This window comes from Rattus norvegicus, chromosome 4, assembly GCF_036323735.1.
Source record: "Rattus norvegicus strain BN/NHsdMcwi chromosome 4, GRCr8, whole genome shotgun sequence".
NCBI lineage: Eukaryota > Metazoa > Chordata > Mammalia > Rodentia > Muridae > Rattus > Rattus norvegicus.
Genome location: NC_086022.1, coordinates 72,615,243 through 72,640,152, shown reverse-complemented (window position 1 = coordinate 72,640,152; position 24,910 = coordinate 72,615,243). Strand labels below are relative to the sequence as shown.

General features: G+C 40.0%; 1 protein-coding gene across 1 annotated transcript in view; it reads left to right on the top strand.

The window, feature by feature from the left end:
• The first annotated feature begins 848 nt into the window (after positions 1-848).
• Positions 849-24,910, top strand: part of Tcaf1 (TRPM8 channel-associated factor 1) — a 49,595-nt gene continuing 25,533 nt past the window's right edge. Inside the window, exon 1 of the mRNA NM_001399349.1 lies at positions 849-965. The gene's annotated coding sequence lies outside the window, so the exon portion shown is untranslated. The remainder of the gene's footprint in view (positions 966-24,910) is intronic.

The following is a 24,910-nucleotide window of genomic DNA, read 5'->3' as shown; positions in this document are numbered from 1 at the left end:
CAGGTAAAGGTTCTCTCTGTCCTGTCTGACAACCTGAGTTTGATCTTCAGGACCTGTACAAGGAAGGAACTGTATCCTACAGATGGACCTATGACCACCACATGCAGACTGAGGCTGTGACACAGTGCACTCCCTCGTTAAAAACTGGCACACATGCAAGTGTGTACATATACACGCGTGCACGCCCCCCCCCCCACACACACACAAATTAAATAAAAGGTGGCTACATCGATGGATGAACAGGTGTAGTTGAGGGAAACTATGCAGCAAAACTTATTTTTAAAAAGCCAGGATTTTCCCTGGTTTACCTAACTAGTCACAGGACACTGGGTTCTATTTTATATTAATTCGGTGGTTGTGAATGCTGACGTGTTCACTCTTAGTCTCCCTTTTACATAAGATATAACAAAATGTAATCACACTCTCTTTTACCAAAACTTGACTGTCTCATTAAATTTAATATAGGACCCATAGATTTATTTTTCCTCTTAATGTAATTGTGCATAATTTCTGACAAAGCTCTATTGTTTTATCAATGTTCTATTTGTTCAAAGTGTTAAGCTTTCTTTCTTCATTCATTTATTGATTCGTTCGTTCGTTCGTTCGTTCGTTCGTTCGTTCGTTCGTTCGTTCGTTCGTTTGCTTGTTTTACAAATTGGCCAGTTGCACACCAAGGAGTTGGAACTTCATCTCCATCCCAGATACAGGGTTGCATCCTGGAACAGAAATTGACACAAAGGAGAACCTCTGAGATCTGGCAGCAGGGAGCTGAGCACCGCCCACATCCCCGTGTGACCAATCAGTTCTCAGGACGGCCCGTTGCTTGCTCCCCCTTCTGTGCCAGTGACTTTCCGCGTCCCCCAACCACTGGTCCACCGCCCACTCACTTGCAGGCCCGAAGCTTCTTCCCCTTGGGAAGCCTCCTCCGTAGCTGTTGTGCCTCCGAACCAGCACTTCCGACCGAGGTAGAGTGAATGGGGTTAGCGACTGGGTCTGCACCAGGAGAGGGCTTCGATGACAAAGGCCACTGCCAGAAGGGTGGGAAAGGGGGCAGGAGGTAGCGAGTGTCTTGGGGGGCTGCGTGGGGGATGTGGGCACCCCGGGCGTGCTGAGGTGGCTGATGCATTCCACACTGAGACCTTCCTCTCTGTCCCTTTCTGAGCTTTCCACTGCTTTAGATATCTCCTTTAGTCTTCCTGCATTGTTATCCGTTCGCCAGCCAGGAACCCCCTCCCCGCCATCCCCATTTCCCTGTTGAGTGATTTGTGTTCAGCGGGGAGCCACTGGGATTTGATCAAAGGAAGCCACTGGGATTTGACCAAAGGAATCATAGAGGTTCCGGAGGGAGGCCCCACGCACAATTCTTTAAAGGCCACGGTCTATGCTTAGCCTCCTGTCCCCGCCCCCAGGTAAAAGTCCTTTCCCTGTCCTTTAAGCACTCAGGGGCCTGGAGTGAATTTGCTCTGAGAGGTGGGTGGGAAGATGTGGGCAGGGTGCTGCTGAAATGGGTGTGGGGCTTCTGGAGAACGCAGGTCTGCAATGTCTTTGGCCTGCAGCAGTAGGGGCTTAGATTATCCAGTTGGCAGATAAACATCCCCCAGCTGGCCTGGGTTGGCCCAACCTGAAGTGAAGGGAGCCCCAAAGGACAAAATGGGAGGGAGAAAAAATGATCTTGCCAATTAGACAATCGAGGAAACGTGGAGGACGAATCCCTTAAAGCCATTCTCCAATGGATTTGCAAACTGATTGCGTTTCGGCTCTTTACTTTGTTTTGCTTCACTTTAACGATTTAAGAATAAAAAGAATGTATATCATTCCAAAGTGATCTAGCCTACAAGATAATGAAATAAATGCCTGACCATTTTGTGGGTAAAAATAAGGTTTGAATACCATATTGGAGGGTCTCATTTCTGCCCTTCCCTGCCTGAGACATGGCATCCTTCACGATTTTTCTTTTAACTAGGCTGTTTTGCATAGTTCTACGTTTGTGTGTAAACCATATATGTGTTACTTTATGATTTTGTCATGCTTTCATATCATGAATATTATCCCTTATTTCTTATTTTTCTGGGATTCACCCTCGCATATACTTCTTTCATTTTTATTTCTTACGGTTTAATGCCCTATACTTATTCTACCTTTGGGCATTTTGATTTCTAGCTTCGGGGAATGCCTTCATTTTTTTTTTAATGTGACAAACTATCCCAACATGTAACAGTATAAAATCAATAATAACAACAAAACCACTTCTATTATGTCTTTACCCACCTCCCAGTTTCTGTGGATCTAGACCCCACTCGTGGCTTAGCTGGAGTCTCTGGCTAGAGGCCCTTACGTGCTATATGGTAAAGGGGTATTGGCTCAGCCTGACTCAAGGCTCATTGGAGCTACCACAGGATTGTTGTAGACTTGGGACCTCCTTGATTTTGATTGGGCATGTCCTTCTTTGTAGTGAGGGCCTTGTTATAGAGGCTTGCTGGGACATAATATCTTGCTCCCTCTACCTCCTCCCCACCCCCACCCCCCAGAGTGAGGGCTTGCCAAAAGAAAGGCATGAACCAGGTTATCCTTTTCTTCTTTAATCTCAAAATTGACATCTCTTTCTTTTTGTCACTTCTATTCTTGATTGCCCTCACTCCATATACACACTCAAGAGGCGAATTTCACATGGGCATGGACACCCATAGGCATATATTTCAAAGACTGCCTACTATAGCAATCACATAATGTCTTCTAACACACATGACTGTGTGCAAGTGCTTCTTAAGAATGTGCATCCAAGAGCAGAATAAACAGGTCATAGGATTTGTATATTCAACTCTATTAGGCCATTTCTAAGTTTTTCCTCAAGCACTAAACTAGTTGGCACTCCCTCCAGCAAAGGAGCAGAGATCTTGATATCCACAGACCTGTCATAATAAATTACGTTTTTAGTCTGGCGAGCATGTAGTAGAAGCATTCCTATGGGATTTCACTTAGCATTTCCACAGAGCTAACAAGGCAGGCTGCCTTTTGTAAATGCCGATCAAGTACTTGGCTTTCTGTCTGCATTTCTGATACCTGGTTTGTACATATTCTCCTAGTAAGTTGTTTTTCTGTACCTGATTGGTTCATTGGAGTCTTTTCTTTATACGATCCATGTCTCAATCAATATCTAAGTTATTGTATGTGCTACAAATATCCACTTCCAGTCTGCATCTGAGATTTTCTCTCTCTTTATCTCTCCATGCCTCTCAGTGAAAAATATATGTTTAAGTTATGAGAATTTCTTTTATCATTTGTTAAGAATGGTTTCTTCAAAGGAAAAGAAAGAATTGTATCTTCAGGGGGCTGGAGAGGATACAGGCCTTTGCTGTGTAAATGTGAGGATTAAAACTGGAATACCAGACTCCCAGGTAAAAGTTGGGCTGGTAGGGCAGCCACGTGTAATACCAGTATAAAGAGAACAGTGATTCCCCCGCCCCCAAGGCAAGATTATTAGCTAGACTATCAGATTCTCAACTTTAAGGGCAGGGAGAGACCCTCCCTCAGTAAATAAAATGAAAACAATGTCATCAATTGTTTCAATGGCTGTTGAAAGCGTCCTGTAATTCATCAGGCTGAGATGACTCAGCTGTTCATGGTGCGTACTCCCTTTGCTAAAGATTGGCAATCAATTCTCAGCACTCACAGGTAGCATACAATGCCCAATAACCTGGCTTCAACCTCTGGCCTCCTCCAGTGGGAGCACACATACAAAACACATATACACATGAATTGATACCCCCCCACACACAGAGGCACACACGCAGGATACAGTTGTATCCTCAGGGTTATAAAGTAACTTACTGTCTTGTTTTCCAGTGGTTTCAGTGACACCAATGGTTTTGCATTAGGCATTCAGGCTTAGTCTACATGAAACCTGTTTACTTAATTGCTTATTCCATGCAGATGATCACCTTTCATCACACCACTGGTCTGCATGAATCAAATTTTCCATGTGTGTATAGATTTATTTTAAGCTCCCTACTCTCATTAATCTACTTGTCTTTATATATTAATTTTTGTCAATCAAATTTGATACAATTAATTAGTCATTTTATTTACCAGTACCGGCTTTCAAATTTGACACATGGACAATAGTCATCAAAAATCATGACAACTTTGTTTCTCTCTTTATCTGCATATCTTTAATCTTTAATTTCTTTTTTAATTCCTTCCTGCTTTGGCAAGGCTCATCCTACGCTGAGTAGAAAGGTTTGATTATGTAGATTTTAAAAATAGCTTTTACCATAGTTATCAGGTAAATTCTTTATTTGGTGAGTATGTTTGTCATAAATGAACGTTTCATCACTTGTTTCTGTGGCTATTGGAAGCATCATGTAACTCATGGGGCTGAGAGATGGCTCATCCATTGAGAGCATGTACACCCCCTTACCCAGGATTTGAGGTAGCTCACTGCAGAATGAAACTCCAGCTCCAGGAGAGCCAACACCCTTCACCTCTGTGGGATTCAGTACTCACATGCATACACCCACACACATAGACACACAATACAAAACAAAATACGCCTTTTTAAAAACAGAAGGTATAATGTAATTCTTTCTCTTTAAATATATTTTGGTGGCAAGGCATAGTGTTTAACTTCTAACAGTAAGCTAGCTGATGTCTCTAGAATACCAGGGTATCTCTAGTGCGTATGTCATGGCATGTATAAAGAGCATACAGAGACAAGCATTATTTACATTTATGTAAGCTAACATTGGTCTATACTTATCATTTTCTGTACTGTTCTGATCTGCCATTGGTATCATCTCAAAATAGCTAGAGTAATGTTTTTTCTTTGGCTCTGTTACAGAAACTCTGCACAATGTTGCAGTTATCTATTTCTTGAATAGTAAAGCCCTCTGGAGTTGGAGTTCTGGGGATTTTTACGCTTGATGGTTGAATTACTTTATTATAGTGAATGCTTTGCTTAAGCTCGCTGTATGTTTTTATTTGTAAGTTAATTCGAATAAAACAATTCCATTATTTAAAAATACAATTATAGGACTATTTGGGATTTCTTATGGAGTCACTTTTGATATGTATTCAGTATTACTTTAAAAAGTAAAATTCAGTATTGCTAAAAAACATTATTACTAAAATTCATTATCGGTTTAAATCTTTCTACATTCTGTTGTGATGACCTTTTCTTTAGTAAAGTATTCCACCTTCTTTTTCCTAGAATTTCGTGTACTTTATTGCCTCTTACACACACACACACACACACACACACACACACACACACACACACACGTGCGTGCGCGCGCGCATGCACACACATACACACTTTTTTCTTTCATTGGATTTTTTTATTTATATTTTTTTCTTTTATTGAATATTTTTTATTTACATTTAGAATGTTATTCCCTTTCCTGGTTTCCCAGGGATAAGCCACCTATCCCATCCCCTTCCTCTTTTCTTTTTCTATAAGGGTGTTCCCCTCTCCATCCATCCCTCTTTCTCACCACACCCCCTGACATTCCCCTACACTGGGGGTTCAACCTTGGCAGGACCAAGGGCTTCTCCTTCCATTCGTGCCCAAGAATGCCATCCTGTGCTACAAAAGGAGCTGGTGCCATGGGTCAGTCCATGTATAGTCTTTGGGTAGTGGTTTAGTCCCTGGGAGCTCTGGTTGGTTGGCGTAGTTATTCTTATGAGGTTGCAAGGCCCTTTAGCTCCTTCAATATGTTCTCTAACTTCTCCAACAGGGGTCCTGTTCTCAGTTCAATGGTTTGCTGCTACCATTCTCCTCTGTTTTTGACATGCTCTGGCTGTGCCTCTCAGGAGACATTTATGGCACTTGTCAGCATGCACTTCTTAGCTTCATCAATCTTAACTAGTTTTCATGGCTTTATGTACATAGGCCACATGTGGGGCAGGCTCTGAATGGCCATTCCTTCAGTCTCTACTCCAAACTTGGCCACCATATCCCCTACTATGAATGCTTTTGTTCCCCATTTTAAGAAGGAGTGAAGCATCCGCATTTTGGGTAATTCTATCTTTTGGGCTAATATCCACTTATCAGTGAGTGCATACCATGTGTGTTTTTCTGTGATTGGTTACCTCACTCAGGATGATATTTTCTAGTGCAATCCATTTGCCTATGAATTTCATGAAGTCATTGTTTTTGATGGCTGAATAGTACTCCACTGTAGAAGTATCACATTTTCTGTATCCATTTCTCTGTTGAAGTGCATCTGGGTTCTTTCCAGCTTCTGGCTATTATAAATAAGGCTACTATGAACATAGTGGAGCATGTGTCCTTGTTGTAGGTTGGAGCATCATTTGGGTATATGCCCAGGAGAGGTATAGCTGGGTCCTCAGGTAGTGCAATGTCCAATATTCTGAGGAACCTCCAGAGTGATTTCCAGAGTAGTTGTACCAATTTGCAATCCCACCAAAAATGGAGGACTGTTCCTATTTCTCCACATCCTGGACAGCATCTGTTGTCACCTGAGTTTTTGATCCTAGCCATTCTGACTGTTATGAGGTGAAATCTCAGGATTGTTTTGATTTGCATTTCCCTGATGACTAAGGATGTTGAGCATTTCTTTAGAGACTTCTCAGCCATTCGATATTCCTCAGCTAAGAATTCTTTGTTTAGCTCTGTACCCCATTTTTAATAGGGTTATTTGTCTCTCTGGAGTCTAACTTCTTGAGTTCTTTGTATATTTTGGATACTAGCCCTCTATCAGATGTAGGATTGGTAAAGATCTTTTCCCAATCTGTTGGTTGCGATTTTGTCCTAATGACAGTGCCCTTTACCTTACAGAAGCTTTGTAGTTTTATGAGGTCCCATTTGTCAATTCTTAGATCTTAGAGCATAAGCCATTAGTGTTTTGTTCAGGAAAATTTCCCCAGTGCCCATGTGATCAAGACTCTCCCAACTTTTTCTTCTATTAGTTTGAGTATGTCTGGTTTGATTTGGAGGTCCTTGATCCACTTGAACTTAAGCTTTGTACAGGGCAATAAGAATGGATCAATTTGCATTCTTCTACATGCTGACCTCCAGTTGAACCAGCACTATTTGTTGAAAATGCTATCTTTTTTCCATTGGATGGTTTTAGCGCCTTTGTCAAAGATCAAGTGACCATAGGTGTGTGGGTTCATTTCTGCATCTTCAATTCTATTACACTGATCTATCTGCCTGTCTCTATACCAATACCATGCAGTTTTTATTAATATTGCTCTGTAATACTGCTTGAGGTCAGGGATGGTGATTTCCCCAGAACTTCTTTTATTGTTGAGGATAGTTTTGCTGTCCTGGGTTTTTTGTTTTTTGTTTTTTGTTTTTTGTTTTTGGGTTTTGTTGTTGTTGTTGTTGTTGTTGTTGTTGTTATTCCAAATGAATTTGAAAATTGCTCTAACTCCATAAAGAGTTGAGTTGGAATTGAATCTGTAGATTGCTTTTGGCAAAATGGCCATTTTTACTATATAAATCCTGCCAGTCCATGAGAATGGGAGATCTTTCCATCTTCTGAGATCTTCTTCAATTTCTTTCTTCTGAGACTTGAAGGCTGTGTCATACAGATCTTTCACTTGCTTGGTTAAAGTCACACTGAGGTATTTTATGCTATTTGGGACCATTGTGAAGGGTGTCATTTTCCTAATTTGTTTCTCAGTCTGTTTATCCTTTTAGTAGAGGAAGATTACTGATTTGTTTGAGTTAATTTTATACCCCGACACTTTGCTGAAGGAGTTCTCTGGTAGAACTTTTGGGATCACTTAAATATACTATCATATCATCTGCAAATAGTGATATTTTGACTTCTTCTTTTCCGATCTGTATCCCCTTGACCTCCTTTTGTTGTCTGATTGCTCTGGCTAGAACTTCAAGAACTATATTGAATAAGTAGGGAGAGAGTGGGCAGCCTTGTCTAGTCCCCGATTTTAGTGGGATTGCTTCAAGTTTCTCTCCATTTAGTTTAATGTAAGCTACTGGTTTGCTATATATTGCTTTTATTATGTTTAGGTATGGGGCTTGAATTCCTGATCTTACACACACACACACACACACACACACACACACACTTTTTATCTCATTAGTATTCACTTATGTCAAAGTCTTAACTTTGTGTACTTAGCTCATAATTCTGAACTTTTCTTTCTAAGCTTTTGAAGTTTTAAGTTTCTGTTGCCATGTTTTTAGCTATATCCCATAACCATTTATGTGAACATTTTAATTATGCAGCTTTTATGTTAGTTAAGGACTAACAACTAACATCATTGTCTTAGGGTTCTCTAGAGTCACAGAACTTATGGGTAGTCTCTATACAGTAAGAGAATTGGCTACTTATTCTCTTTCCAACTTCATGTGTATGTTTATACATGCAGTCTCACACACACACACACACACACACACACATATGTGCATGTGTATGTTGATGGACTTTTCCTTTTGTTTTGTCTGTCTACCTCAAAGGAAACAGTTATGATCTATTTTTTAATAGACATAAGCCCTCATTACTAAACTTATATCTAATTTATCTGAATAGATAATGACCATGTTTGCAAAATTACTGAAGCAGTTCATAAGAACTGTGTGTAAGTCCCACCAATTGCAGACCTTAATCACCAGTAGATACTGAACACGTCATGGTTAGCCCTCTAGGGTGAATAGAAGTATCTATTGCAGATTTAACATGCGTTAAATAAGGACGATTTACACTAAACATTTGTTTTTTTCTCTCCTGCCCATTTAGGTTTCTTTTTTTTTTTCTTTTTTTTTTTTTATTAACTTGAGTATTTCTTATATACATTTCAAGTGTTATTCCCTTTCCCGGTTTCCGGGCAAACATCCCCCTCCCCCCTCCCCTTCCTTATGGGTGTTCCCCTCCCAACCCTCCCCCCATTGCCGCCCTCCCCCCATAGACTAGTTCACTGGGGGTTCAGTCTTAGCAGGAACCAGGGCTTCCCCTTCCACTGATGCTCTTACTAGGATATTCATTGCTACCTAGGGGTCAGAGTCCAGGGTCAGTCCATGTATAGTCTTTAGGTAGTGGCTTAGTCCCTGGAAGCTCTGGTTGCTTGGCATTGTTGTACTTTTGGGGTCTCGAGCCCCTTCAAGCTCTTCCAGTTCTTTCTCTGATTCCTTCAACAGGGGACCTATTCTCAGTTCAGTGGTTTGCTGCTGGCATTCGCCTCTGTATTTGCTGTATTCTGGCTGTGTCTCTCAGGAGCGATCTACATCCGGCTCCTGTCGGTCTGCACTTCTTTGCTTCATCCATCTTGTCTAATTGGGTGGCTGTATATGTATGGGCCACATGTGGGGCAGGCTCTGATTGGGTGTTCCTTCAGTCTCTGTTTTAATCTTTGCCTCTCCCTTCCCTGCCAAGGGTATTATTTTTCCTCATTTACAGAAGGAGTGAAGCATTGACATTTTGATCATCCGTCTTGAGTTTCGTTTGTTCTAGGGATCTAGGGTAATTCAAGCATTTGGGCTAATAGCCACTTATCAATGAGTGCATACCATGTATGTCTTTCTGTGATTGGGTTAGCTCACTCAGGATGATATTTTCCAGTTCCAACCATTTGCCTACGAATTTCATAAAGTCGTTGTTTTTGATAGCTGAGTAATATTCCATTGTGTAGATGTACCACATTTTCTGTATCCATTCCTCTGTTGAAGGGCATCTGGGTTCTTTCCAGCTTCTGGCTATTATAAATAAGGCTGCGATGAACATAGTGGAGCACGTGTCTCTTTTATATGTTGAGGCATCTTTTGGGTATGTGCCCAAGAGAGGTATAGCTGGATCTTCAGGCAGTTCAATGCCAATTTTCTGAGGAACCTCCAGACTGATTTCCAGAATGGTTTTACCAGTCTGCAATCCCACCAACAATGGAGGAGTGTTCCTCTTTCTCCACATCCTCGCCAGCATCTGCTGTCACCTGAGTTTTTGATCTTAGCCATTCTCACTGGTGTGAGGTGAAATCTCAGGGTTGTTTTGATTTGCATTTCCCTTATGACTAAAGATGTTGAACATTTCTTTAGGTGTTTCTCAGCCATTCGGCATTCCTCAGCTGTGAATTCTTTGTTTAGCTCTGAACCCCATTTTTAATAGGGTTATTTGTTTCCCTGCGGTCTAACTTCTTGAGTTCTTTGTATATTTTGGATATAAGGCCTCTATCTGTTGTAGGATTGGTAAAGATCTTTTCCCAATCTGTTGGTTGCCGTTTTGTCCTAACCACAGTGTCCTTTGCCTTACAGAAGCTTTGCAGTTTTATGAGATCCCATTTGTCGATTCTTGATCTTAGAGCATAAGCCATTGGTGTTTTGTTCAGGAAATTTTTTCCAGTGCCTATGTGTTCCAGATGCTTCCCTAGTTTTTCTTCTATTAGTTTGAGTGTGTCTGGTTTGATGTGGAGGTCCTTGATCCACTTGGACTTAAGCTTTGTACAGGGTGATAAGCATGGATCGATCTGCATTCTTCTACATGTTGCCCTCCAGTTGAACCAGCACCATTTGCTGAAAATGCTATCTTTTTTCCATTGGATGGTTTTGGCTCCTTTGTCAAAAATCAAGGGACCATAGGTGTGTGGGTTCATTTCTGGGTCTTCAATTCTATTCCATTGGTCTATCTGTCTGTCTCTGTACCAATACCATGCAGTTTTTATCACTATTGCTCTGTAATACTGCTTGAGTTCAGGGATAGTGATTCCCCCTGAAGTCCTTTTATTGTTGAGGATAGCTTTAGCTATCCTGGGTTTTTTGTTATTCCAGATGAATTTGCAAATTGTTCTGTCTAACTCTTTGAAGAATTGGATTGGTATTTTGATGGGGATTGCATTGAATCTGTAGATTGCTTTTGGTAAAATGGCCATTTTTACTATATTAATCCTGCCAATCCATGAGCATGGGAGATCTTTCCATCTTCTGAGGTCTTCTTCAATTTCTTTCCTCAGTATCTTGAAGTTCTTATTGTACAGATCTTTTACTTGCTTGGTTAAAGTCACACCGAGGTACTTTATATTATTTGGGTCTATTATGAAGGGTGTCGTTTACCTAATTTCTTTCTCGGCTTGTTTCTCTTTTGTATAGAGGAAGGCAACTGATTTATTTGAGTTAATTTTATACCCAGCCACTTTGCTGAAGTTGTTTATCAGCTTTAGTAGTTCTCTGGTGGAACTTTTGGGATCACTTAAATATACTATCATGTCATCTGCAAATAGTGATATTTTGACCTCTTCTTTTCCGATCTGTGTCCCCTTGATCTCCTTTTGTTGTCTGATTGCTCTGACTAGAACTTCAAGAACTATATTGAATAAGTAGGGAGAGAGTGGGCAGCCTTGTCTAGTCCCTGATTTTAGTGGGATTGCTTCAAGTTTCTCTCCATTTAGTTTAATGTTAGCAACTGGTTTGCTGTATATGGCTTTTACTATGTTTAGGTATGGGCCTTGAATTCCTATTCTTTCCAGGACTTTTATCATGAAGGGGTGTTGAATTTTGTCAAATGCTTTCTCAGCATCTAATGAAATGATCATGTGGTTTTGTTCTTTCAGTTTGTTTATATAATGGATCACGTTGATGGTTTTCCGTATATTAAACCATCCCTGCATGCCTGGGATGAAGCCTACTTGATCATGTTGGATGATTGTTTTGATGTGCTCTTGAATTCGGTTTGCCAGAATTTTATTGAGTATTTTTGCGTCGATATTCATAAGGGAAATTGGTCTGAAGTTCTCTTTCTTTGTTGTGTCTTTGTGTGGTTTAGGTATAAGAGTAATTGTGGCTTCGTAGAAGGAATTCGGTAGTGCTCCATCTGTTTCAATTTTGTGGAATAGTTTGGATAATATTGGTATGAGGTCTTCTATGAAGGTTTGATAGACTTCTGCACTAAACCCGTCTGGACCTGGGCTCTTTTTGGTTGGGAGACCTTTAATGACTGCTTCTATTTCCTTAGGAGTTATGGGGTTGTTTAACTGGTTTATCTGTTCCTGATTTAACTTCGATACCTGGTATCTGTCTAGGAAATTGTCCATTTCCTGAAGATTTTCAAGTTTTGTTGAATATAGGTTTTTATAGTAAGATCTGATGATTTTTGAATTTCCTCTGAGTCTGTAGTTATGTCTCCCTTTTCATTTCTGATTTTGTTAATTTGGACGCACTCTCTGTGTCCTCTCGTTAGTCTGGCTAAGGGTTTATCTATCTTGTTGATTTTCTCAAAGAACCAACTTTTGGTTCTGTTGATTCTTTGTATGGTCCTTTTTGTTTCTACTTGGTTGATTTCAGCTCTGAGTTTGAATATTTCCTGCCTTCTACTCCTCCTGGGTTTATTTGCTTCTTTTTGTTCTAGAGCTTTTAGGTGTGCTGTCAAGCTGCTGACATATGCTCTTTCCTGTTTCTTTCTGCAGGCACTCAGCGCTATGAGTTTCCCTCTTAGCACAGCTTTCATTGTGTCCCATAAGTTTGGGTATGTTGTATCTTCATTTTCATTAAATTCTAAAAAGTTTTTAATTTCTTTCTTTATTTCTTCCTTGACCAGGTTATCATTGAGTAGAGCATTGTTCAATTTCCACGTATATGTGGGCATTCTTCCCTTATTGTTATTGAAGACCAGTTTTAGGCCGTGGTGGTCCGATAGCACGCATGGGATTATTTCTATCTTTCTGTACCTGTTGAGGCCCGTTTTTTGACCAATTATATGGTCAATTTTGGAGAAAATACCATGAGGAGCTGAGAAGAAGGTATATCCTTTTGCTTTAGGATAGAATGTTCTATAAATATCCGTTAAGTCCATTTGGCTCATGACTTCTCTTAGTCTGTCGACATCACTGTTTAATTTCTGTTTCCATGATCTGTCCATTGATGAGAGTGGGGTGTTGAAATCTCCCACTATTATTGTGTGAGGTGCTATGTGTGCTTTGAGCTTTAGTAAAGTTTCTTGTACGTATGTAGGTGCCCTTGTATTTGGGGCATAGATATTTAGGATTGAGAGTTCATCTTGGTGGATTTTTCCTTTGATGAATATGAAGTGTCCTTCCTTATCTTTTTTGATGACTTTTAGTTGGAAATTGATTTTATTCGATATTAGAATGGCTACTCCAGCTTGCTTCTTCTGACCATTTGCTTGGAAAGTTGTTTTCCAGCATTTCACTCTGAGGTAGTGTCTGTCTTTGTCTCTGAGGTATGTTTCCTGTAGGCAGCAGAATGCAGGGTCCTCGTTGCGTATCCAGTTTGTTAGTCTATGTCTTTTTATTGGGGAGTTGAGGCCATTGATATTGAGAGATATTAAGGAATAGTGATTATTGCTTCCCTTTATATTCATATTTGGATGTGAGGTTATGTTTGTGTGCTTTCATTCTCTTTGTTTTGTTGCCAAGACGATTAGTTTCTTGCTTCTTCTAGGGTATAGCTTGCCTCCTTATGTTGGGCTTTACCATTTATTATCCTTTGTAGTGCTGGATTTGTAGAAAGATATTGTGTAAATTTGTTTTTGTCATGGAATATCTTGGTTTCTCCATCTATGTTAATTGAGAGTTTTGCTGGATACAGTAACCTGGACTGGCATTTGTGTTCTCTTAGGGTCTGTATGACATCAGTCCAGGATCTTCTGGCCTTCATAGTTTCTGGCGAAAAGTCTGGTGTGATTCTGATAGGTCTGCCTTTATATGTTACTTGACCTTTTTCCCTTACTGCTTTTAATATTCTTTCTTTATTTTGTGCGTTTGGTGTTTTGACAATTATGTGACGGGATGTGTTTCTTTTCTGGTCCAATCTATTTGGAGTTCTGTAGGCTTCTTGTATGTCTATGGGTATCTCTTTTTTTAGGTTAGGGAAGTTTTCTTCTATGATTTTGTTGAAGATATTTACTGGTCCTTTGAGCTGGGAGTCTTCCCTCTCTTCTATACCTATTATCCTTAGGTTTGATCTTCTCATTGAGTCCTGGATTTCCTGTATGTTTTGGACCAGTAGCTTTTTCCGCTTTACATTATCTTTGACAGTTGAGTCAATGATTTCTATGGAATCTTCTGCTCCTGAGGTTCTCTCTTCCATCTCTTGTATTCTGTTGGTGAAGCTTGTATCTACAGCTCCTTGTCTCTTCTTTTGGTTTTCTATATCCAGGGTTGTTTCCATGTGTTCTTTCTTGATTGCTTCTATTTCCATTTTTAATTCCTTCAACTGTTTGATTGTGTTTTCTTGGAATTCTTTCAGGGATTTTTGTGACTCCTCTCTATGGGCTTCTACTTGTTTATTTATGTTTTCCTGGAATTCTTTCAGGGATTTTTGTGTCTCCTCTCTATGGGCTTCTACTTGTTTATTTATGTTTTCCTGGAATTCTTTCAGGGATTTTTGCGATTCTTTCAGGGATTTTTGCGATTCCTCTCTGTAGGCTTCTACTCGTTCTTTAAGGGAGTTCTTCATGTCTTTCTTGAAGTCCTCCAGCATCATGATCAAATATGATTTTGAAAATAGATCTTGCTTTTCTGGTGTGTTTGGATATTCCATGTTTGTTTTGATGGGAGAATTGGGCTCCGATGGTGCCATGTAGCCTTGGTTTCTGTTGCTTGGGTTCCTGCGCTTGCCTCTCGCCATCAGATTATCTCTAGTGTTACTTTGTTCTGCTATTTCTGACAGTGGCTAGACTGTCCTATAAGCCTGTGTGTCAGGAGTGCTGTAGACCTGTTTTCCTCTCCTTCAGTCAGTTATGGGGACAGAGTGTTCTGCTTTCGGGAGTGTAGTTTTTCCTCTCTACATGTCTTCAGCTGTTCCAGTGGGCCTGTGTCTTGAGTTCACCAGGCAGCTTTCTTGCAGCAGAAAATTTGGTCTTACCTGTGGTCCCGAGGCTCAGGTTCGCTCGTGGGGTGCTGCCCACGGGCTCTCTGTGGTGGCAGCAACCAGGAAGACCTGTGCCGCCCCTTCCGGGAGCTTCAGTGCACCAGGGTTCCAGATAGTCTTTGGCTTTTTCCTCTGGCGTCCGAGATGTGTGTGCAGGGAGCAGTCTCTTCTGGTTTCCTAGGCTTGTCTGCCTCTCTGAAGGTTTAGCTCTCCCTCCCACGGGATTTGGGTGCAGAGAACTGTTTATCCGGTATGTTTCTTTCAGGTTCCGGCGGTGTCTCAGGCAGGGGTCCTGCCGCTCCTGGGCCCTCCCCCACGGGAGCCCAGAGGCCTTATACAGTTTCCTCTTGGGCCAGGGATGTGGGCAGGGGTGAACAGAGTTGGTGGTCTCTTCTGCTCTGCAGCCTCAGGAGTGCCCACCTGACCAGGCGGTTGGGTCTCTCTCTCACCGGGTCTGGGAGCAGAGAGCTGCTGCGGGCAGGGATCCGCGGGTGTGGGACTTCCGGTAAACACAGAATGTGCCCGGTCCTAGAGAAATTCTGCTTCCGTGTGTCCCAAGCTCACCAGGCAGCTTTCTTGCAGCAGAAAATTTGGTCTTACCTGTGGTCCCGAGGCTCAGGTTCGCTCGTGGGGTGCTGCCCACGGGCTCTCTGCAGCGGCAGCAACCAGGAAGACCTGTGCTGCCCCTTCCGGGAGCTTCAGTGCACCAGGGTTCCAGATGGTCTTTGGCTTTTTCCTCTGGCGTCCGACATTTAGGTTTCTTATTTTATAAAGTTTTCAGGTGTTTTGTTCATTTGGGGGTAAAACATGATTTTGTTATATTCTGGATATACATATGCATTTTTCATTTTATTGATGAATTTGAAATTTCTTCTTTTTGGCTTGCCTTTTCACTTTGATAAGCTTCTAATTTAAAAAACCTGTTTCACTTTACTTAATTTTAATTTTTTTTAAAAAAATAGCATCTTTTGAGATGAAATTTTACTGTATCAGCCAGGCTGGCACCAGATTCACAGCAATGCTACCTCTTCAGTCCTCCAAGTGCTAGTCTTACTGTTGGGAGCCATGACACCTGGCAAATAACCTTTAACTTTTATAGTTAAAGCTAAACCCTTGAAGGTCATGCTCAAGTCCTGTTTAAGAAAACTCTGGAGCTGGAGAGATGGCTCAGCGGTTAAGAGCACCGACTGCTCTTCCAGAGGTCCTGAGTGCAATTCCCAGCAACCACATGGTGGCTCATAACCATCTGTAAAGAGATCCAATGTCCTCTTCTGGTGTATCTGAAGACAGCTACAGTGTACTTATATATAATAAATGAATAAATCTTTAAAAAAAAGAGAAAAGAAAAGAAAACTCTGTCTACTTGTTCCCCAAATCTGCCCTATGCTTAGTTGTACCACTGTACATGTGTTACCCTCAAATGAACAAAACACCTGAAGGCTTTATAACATAAGAAACCTAAATGGCCAGGAAAGAAAAAACTTTGTGACAAGCCATCATTAATGCGTGTTAAATCTTTAATGGATACTTCTATCCATCCTATAGGGCTAACTGTGACACTGCTACCTTTGCTCATCCATGAGAGGGAACTTTAGTCCCTTTTTCTTCCTGCAAGGAAAGTACTCAAACAGGTATTCTGCATTTATGGCATTGTCTAACCTAGGTTGCCACCCAACGTCTCCACATCCTTGTCAGTTTGAGTTTCAACACATGAGCTTTGGAGGAAAACAGATGTGTCCCTGACAATGGGATTGGCTTCTCCTAAATGGAGCCCTGTTTTCTCTTTGTGCTCATGTTTAATTTTTGCTACCACTGGAATCAATATTTGATAATGTTTTCCCTCCATATTATTTGTGTGGATGTGAAGGGGTGTGTTTTGTGAGTACAGCATGCACGAGTTAGGAGAACAACGTATATATGCACAGAGACTAAAGAAAGAAAATATGTGTCTTACTGTATCACTCCCTATCTTATTCCCTGTAGAGACAGTTAGAGACAGTATGAATGCAGGACTTGCTATTTTTGCTCCACTGCCTGGTTAAGAAAGTCAGGGGAATCCTCCTCATCCACTTCACGACACTGGAGTTATAGATATGTGTTCTGCCAATCCCCCATCCCAGATATTTAAGTGAGTTCTAGGGATTGAATTCAGTTCATCATCAATGGAGAGAATGTACTCTTACTGACTCAACCATCTCCCTGTCCTTACATCATTTTTGAATAGTGTAATTTTTACCATTTTTCATGGTAATTATATATATTATAGCTTGCCACGGTCTTTCTAACTGCAAATTATTACTTTTACTTATTTTAAAACAAAAAAATTTTATCTTTATTAACTTGAGTATTTCTTATTTGCATTTCAATTGTTATTCCCTTTCCTGGTTTCCGGGCCAACATCCCCCTAACCCCTCCCCTCCCCTTCTATATTGGTGTTCCCCTCCCCATCCTCCTCCCATTGCCGCCCTCCCCCCAACAATCACATTCACTGGGGGTTCAGTCTTGGCAGGACCAAGGGCTTCCCCTTCCACTGGTGCCCTTAATAGGCTATTCATTGCTACCTATGAGGTTGGAGCCCAGGGTCAGTCCATGTATAGTCTTTGGGTAGTGGCTTAGTCCCTGGAAGCTCTGGTTGGTTGGCATTGTTGTTCATATGGGGTCTCAAGCCCCTTCAAGCTCTTTCAGTCCTTTCTCTGGTTCCTTCAACGGGGGTCCTGTTCTCAGTTCAGTGGTTTGCTGCTGGCATTCGCCTCTGTATTTGCTGTATTCTGGCTGTGTCTCTCAGGAGAGATCTACATCCGGCTCCTGTCGGCCTGCACTTCTTTGCTTCATCAATCTTATCTAATTGGGTGGCTGTATATGTATGAGCCACATGTGGGGCAGGCTCTGAATGGGTGTTCCTTCTGCCTCTGTTCTAAACTTTGCCTCCCTATTCCCTGCCAAGGGTATTCTTGTTCCCCTTTTAAAGAAGGAGTGAAGCATTCGCATTTTGGTCATCCCTCTTGAGTTAAAACAAAAATCTTAATCCAGCTCATTTCCATGAATCCATTCAGATGTGTTAGTCATATATTTGATTTTGCTTTATACCCTACCACAAGATGTGATATTTGTTTATTTTTAAAAAACCAATTCTTATGCATATCTGTACATCGATTACTCTTTACAGTATACTGTTTCTTCCCACAGTGTGCTCTGTCTTTCTGGGATAATTCTCCTTAATCCTGAGGAGCTCCTTTGAGTAGCTCTTGTTCTGTATTCTGATGTTCCGAAATTTGCTCAGACTGTGGTTATCTAAAATTGTCTGTATTTTGCCTTTAATTTTTCAGAGACATTTTTTGGTCTGCATAGAACTGTAGGCTGGCAGGTTTTACTGTCTCTTTCTTTCCACTGCATTATCCTGTTCTGTTCTTGTTTCCATCATTTCTTTTGAAAACCAGCTGTATTTCGTTTCTTTGAGAAGAAAGTGTCTTTACCTCCGGCTGCTCTTCAGATCTTTGTAAATTTGGTTTTCAGCAGCTGACTGTGCAGAGTGTGATTTTCTCTTTATTTATTGTGCTCAGAGAGAACATAGAGCTCATTGTGTTTTTATGTTTTTCATCTGTCTTATAATTCTGAAATATTAATTATGAACTTGTTGCTTCTCTTTCTTTCCCATAGAACACTAATTGTATGGCATTCTTGCCAATCCTCACATTGAACTCTAGATTTGTTTTTAATGTATGCATGCCTGTGTGTTTGCACATGTGGGTGTGGTGCATGCAGAAACCAGAGGAAGAGGTCCAATCCCCTGGAGCCATGTGGCAGTGTGTAGCCTTGCTGGGACTGAACTCTTGCCCTCCGTAATGGTAATATCAGCTCTTAATTCTTGAGCCATCTTCTACCTACTAGAACAACTCTAAAATCTATTTTTCTTATAGGTTGGGTGTTTGTTTGTTTGTTTTGCTTTTGGGGTGGTGTTGTTTTGGTCGAGGCAGCATTTCCTACTTCTTAGTTTCCTTCAACTTTTTACTGAGTTTAAGATGCTGGTGAAACAATCTCAACTCTAGCTGATTTTTTTTTCTTTTTGCCATCAAAAAGGATTTGGAGATAGAGGTACAAATATATTCAAGAACAGTGGTTCTCAACATGTGGATCTCAACCCCTCTAGGGTTCAGATGACCCTTTCACAGGGGTCACATAAGACCATCAGAAAACACAATTAAGAACAGTAGCACAATGACAGTTATAAAGTAGCAACAAAAATAATTTTATGGTTGGAAAGGGTCACTATAACATGTGGCCCTGTATTAAAGGGTCCCAACATTAGGAAGGTTGAGAACCACTGGTCTAGAGGAAAACTTTCAAACATTATTTTTGGCTCACCTCAGGTTTGACTTTGCTGTGAAAACATAATCTGGATGGGTAACATGTGATCCTTACTGATAAATCATGACTTTGCTTATGTGTCAAGTGCAAGCAGAACATTTGTACAGGAGCCTTCTTGTTATAGCTTGATGTCCACTATTGTGTTTCAGCTACAGAAATGAATGACATTTGGGCAAGATTTATTGGAGTCTCTGCCTATACGTATCATAGGAAAGCTACATGTAGAGTTTTTATTCATTCTCTGAGGTTCTATTTCCAAGGCCTCCCTTTGAGCTTCATTTGGATTGCTAATCTTAAACGAGGCTGACAGAAGCCTGGGTTATTTAGCACTATGGGTAGAAAAAACGTTTAAATGGGGAAAGTTGTAGGAAAGGTGGAGTCCTGTGTTTTCTGTCCCTGGTGGATTTATTTCTGGAAGCCTTTATCAAGGGCCTTGAGTTATTTATACTTTGGAAGAGGGTTTCTACATTTCCCATTTGTTTGTTTGTTTGTCTGTTTTCTATCTTCAGTGGGTCTTACCCCAAAGATAGGCTGGAACAACTGATCTCTCACCATTACGTGTTACAGCTTGTTTGTTTATCTCATATCCTTGTCTTGTCTTCCTTTCTTAAGATTCATTCTTTAGAATTTCCTTTAATCAGATCTGATAAATTCTCAGTATTTATTAGCCTAAAAAATGTTTGAAAGATAGTTTGATGGATATTCCAGATTACCTAATGTGGCGATATGAATAGAAATAGCCCCCATATACTCATACGGAGTGTTATTATTGGAGGTGTGGCCTTGGAAGAGGAAGTGTGTCACTGGTAGTGGGCTTGGAAGTTTCAGAAGCTCATGCCAAGACTCTCTTCCCGCTGCCTGCCAATCTAGATGTACAACTCTCAGTTACTTCTCTAGAAACATGTCTGCCTTCTTGCTACCATGCTTCCCACCATGACAATAATGGACTAAACCTCTGAACTGTAAGCCAGCTCCAATTATTTTCCTTTCTAAGAGTTGCAGTGGTCATGGTGTCTCTTCATAGCACTAGAAGCCCTAACTAATACACCTGGTTTTTTGTTTTATTTTATTGTTGAAATATCATCATATTGTCTTCTTGTTTCTGAGAAAGCTGTGTGATATGACGCCATTAGCTATGTCTCAATAATTCCAACTCTTTTCTCTCACTGGAATTACTCTCAGTCACCCACCATCACACCAGTTGGTTCTTAATGTCTTTCAGTTCACTTTGATATACATTTGTTAAAAAAAAAAAAAAAAACCATCTACCTTCTTTGAATGTGTTAGGCTTTCTAGATCTGAGAACTGGGTTTTTCAAGAACTCTAGAAAATTAATGGTAATCACTTCTGCCAAAAGCAACTTTGGTATAATTTTTTCTAATATTTATTTAGAGGTCAGACTAAGGACATTTTAAATTTTCTTCCTGTGCCTTCTGTATCTTTTATTCCTTTTTGTATTTTCCATATTCCTTTGCTTTACTCTACTCTAAATCCAGTTTAGTAATTTAACTTAATTTTCCTCTGTTCTGGATCCAGTGCAATAATTTACATTTAATATTGTTTAATGTTCCATTTAATCTATTCAACAATTTTTTATTTTGAATTTTAACTATTCAATTATTTCGTTTCTAATTTTGTTTGATATCTTATAAATATAGCTATTTAATATCCATTTTGTTTAGAAATTTTGTTTTCTGTCTGTTAAATGCAGGTGTTTTATGTTCTATACCTATTATTATTTCTCCGAGTTCTAACTGTTTCTGTTACCTTGTTTGTCATGATTCCTTTTCATGGTCTTTTGCTTCCTTGAATGTCTGTTGACTTTATACAACTATTATTGTGAATGCGCCTTTTGTGTGGAGTTTTTTTATCTGTAGCAATTCTTTATTTTCATTGAGGTTAAACCATCTCTATTAGTTTCTACATACTTGAAATATTACCAAGCTGGATTATACAAAGTTATTTTATTTTCTTAGAGTTTTAGTAAAAGTAGCCATCATTCACATTCCAAATCTATATGAATAACTGATTTGAGGTTAGTATGGGTCTCATAGGCTTTTCCTGTGTTCCTCTGAAAAAACTGATAGGCAAGTTGGATTAGTTTCTTCTTTGTTGGGCAAATTATTTAATGTTAAACTTACCTCATATATCCTCTAGTGAGTGAGCCTTTAATTACACCCTTTACAAATAAGAGCTTGCTCACATGGTCCTAGACTGGTGAAAGTCACCCTTCTTTCTCCAAGGTTTTTCAAAAACATCATGTGAAAGCTGACTCTTACACTTACTTCTCACAGTGTCCTCTACTTTCAGTTCATTTTGGCTTTGTATATTCCTTACTTTCATATCATAATGACAGATTTATATTTTGCATTTATAATCTTTTATTGTTGATTTAACATGGGGTATCTAATCAAATATAATCTTAGAACTAAAAATAAAAATAGCTTCCTTACCCTGTTATGAGCATAATATTTATAAGGAAATTAAATGTCTGTGAAACATAAATGTTTCTGTAGCTTTAGAATTTTCGCAAACTTAACACGTCCTTGGTTCAGTAATTAAAATGTTTAAAAGTAACAAGTAAAACAATACAAACAAAAAAATTTAAAAATAAGCCACAACACATTTTGGGCCATTCATGGTCTTATCTAAAGGTGAACATTATTGTAAACTTTATTCCTAAAATTGACCTTCCTTTTTTAAAATATATTAGACATTTTAAAAATGTGTTAGAGGAATCAGAGAAAGGACTGGAAGAGCTTGAAGGGGCTCGAGACCCCATATGAACAACAATGCCAACCAACCAGAGCTTCCAGGGACTAAGCCACTACCCAAAGTCTATACATGGACTGACCCTGGGCTCCAACCTCATAGGTAGCAATGAATAGCCTAGTAAGAGCACCAGTGGAAGGGGAAGCCCTTGGTCCTGACAAGACTGAACCCCCAATGAACGTGATTGTTGGGGGGAGGGCAGTAATGGGGGGAGGATGGGGAGGGGAACACCAATATAGAAGGGGAGGGGAGGGGTTAGGGGGATGTTGGCCGGGAAACCGGGAAAGGGAATAACAATTGAAATGTAAATAAGAAATACCCACGTTAATAAAGATAAAAAAACAACAACAACAAAAAGAGTAAAAATAAAAATAAAAATGTGTTAGACTTGTCGCTGTGACAGATACTAGCTAGAGAGCAACAATAAAAAAGAGGAATGGCTTGTTTGGGCTAGTGAATTTGGAGGTTTGAGTCCATGGTAGACTCACTCCTTTGCTGTGGGCTGATTCAAGGAGGAAAGACCACAGTGATAAAGCAGACTGGGGCAAACTTGCTCATGACACATGACACCTGAGCCAGAAAATAAAGAAGAATAGAAAGAAAGTTTGACCTAGGGCTGGAGTGATGTCTCAGCAGTTAAGAGCACTGACTCCTCTTCCAGAAGCCCTGAGTTCAATTCCCAGCAACCACATAGTGGCTTACAACCATCTGTAATGGAATCTGATGCCCTCTTCTGGTGCGTATGAAAATGGCGACATCGACAAGATAAATAAATAAAATCTTTAAAAAAAAAAAAAAGAAAGAAAGAAAAAGAAAAAGAAAGAATGAATGTTTGATCTAAGCATCAGTCATCCATGAACTGGGAACCAAGCCTTCAATTAATAACTCTTTTGGGGTGGACACTTCATAAGTAAACCATTGCAATGTAAATATACTCCTATATTTATTGCTGGGAAGAGACATCGTGACCAAGACATCTCTTAGAAAAAAGTTGTTTCCAGTGACTCACTTCTTCCAACAAGGCCATATTTACACAGCCACACCTTCTAATCCTTCTCAAACAGTTCCACTCCCTGGTTCCCAAGCATTCAAATATATGAGCCTATGGGGTCATTCTCATTTAAACAACACATTTCTACAGCGTTTTATCTGTCCTTTTTACTTCTTTCATGTTACTGTATTTGGTGACATTCAGCCATATTGGACTCATTGTTACAGCACAATGTTCATTATAAATATACAATAATTTATATGAACACTATTGTTGATAGTATTGAGGTAATAGCTGAATGGCACAGTGCATGGGAAGGCAGGAAAAGAATTGAGTATCTTTCAGTTTTACAGTATTATAGATTCTGCTTAGTGTATGGCTTTTAGATAAATGTATATGCAGTTCTTTTGGATAGAGACCTAAGCATGATTAGCAAGTAATCGCATTTTTCCTTGTCAGATTAGAAGCATAAAATTTTCAATGAAAAAAAAACACATTGGGAGAATTCATCAGGGTAAGAATTGAGCTAATACTTTTACAGAGTATTTTGTAGTTTGGATTGTCAATAGATATTGTCTCACATATGGCTGGGCACATAGACTTAAAGTCCCAAGAGTTATTTCAGCACTTTCAGAATTTTGTGGCAGTGTCCCTTACTCAGGGCTACTTAAGCAAAACAAGGAAACTCAAGAGATAAGAAAGGGTATAAGACTTAAAAAAATTGATTTAGTAATATGGACTCTGTGACAGGAAAAGAACCAACTAGTGTGTTGAAGAAAGCATCAAGGGGCCAGAGAGATGGTTCATAGTTAAAAGTGCTTGCTGCTCTTCCAGAGGTCCTCTGTTCAGTTCTCAGCATCCACAATGCACAATGAACAGCTGACAACCACCTCTAACTCCTGCTCTGGGCCTCCCAATGCCCTTTTCTGGCATCTGTGGGCACTCAAATATGCACATGCATGCACATGTGCACATGCACACCCACTCAGTATTAAAATAAAGCAAAAACATTTAGAAGGCATTTGTAGATATATGAAGAAATCAAAAAGTTTAATGGGGAAAATCAAATGAAAATGAAGAGGAGAAAGTGCATGGTGAAGAAAACTTGTAGTAACTTCTACATCTGGCAACTGTTGGTTTTGCTTAGAAATGATTCTATACACTTCCTCACCTACAGCCATTTATCCTTTCTATCAGTCTAGTGAACGCCATGTGCATTAGCTACTTTTCTGTTGCTATTATAAAATACACCAACAAAAGTAACTTAAGGGAGGTTTTATTTTGTGTTTTGTACACAGTTTGAGGTTACTTATTATGGGAAAGTCACAGTGGCAGCTCCTGATGTTGCCTGAGTAGTCAGCAAGAGCAGAAAATGGTGAATATTTATGCTCATCTCTTCTACTTTTTATATAGTCCAAGATCCTGACCTAGGGAGTGGAGCCTCCCATAGTGGGAGAGACTTCCCATCTCAGTTAACCTAATCAAGATAATCTACAGGCATGCCCAGAGGTCTATCTGTCAGGTGATTCTACTTTCCATCTAGTTGAGGGTTGATATCAAACTATCTCACTGCGGAACACCAGTATATGACCTAGATAAAGTGAGAAATTGAAAAAAAAAATAAAGCACAGTTGTTAACTTATACTTCCTCCAGACTGGGGAATTGTTATAACATCCTAAGTAATGCGATGTAACACTTTTGAAGCCTTTAACCATTGAATATGCTTTCCTGTAAATATCCAGTCTGGTAACTGCCTCTTCTACTTGGTACCAAGGGAATAGAGATGGAGAAGGGTGGGAAGCTGGAGAATATGAAGGAGCAGCGTAGACCTTCCTCAGCTTTTGGTGCATGAGTGGCCTTCCTCCAGGGTTCTGCCCTTGATAACGCATGCTACAGAGACAGACAAGGGTCAAGCAGGGCAGAGCACAAAGTCAAGTCATGGCTATAAGGTTGGGTGTTGGATCCCACCCTCAATTTTAAA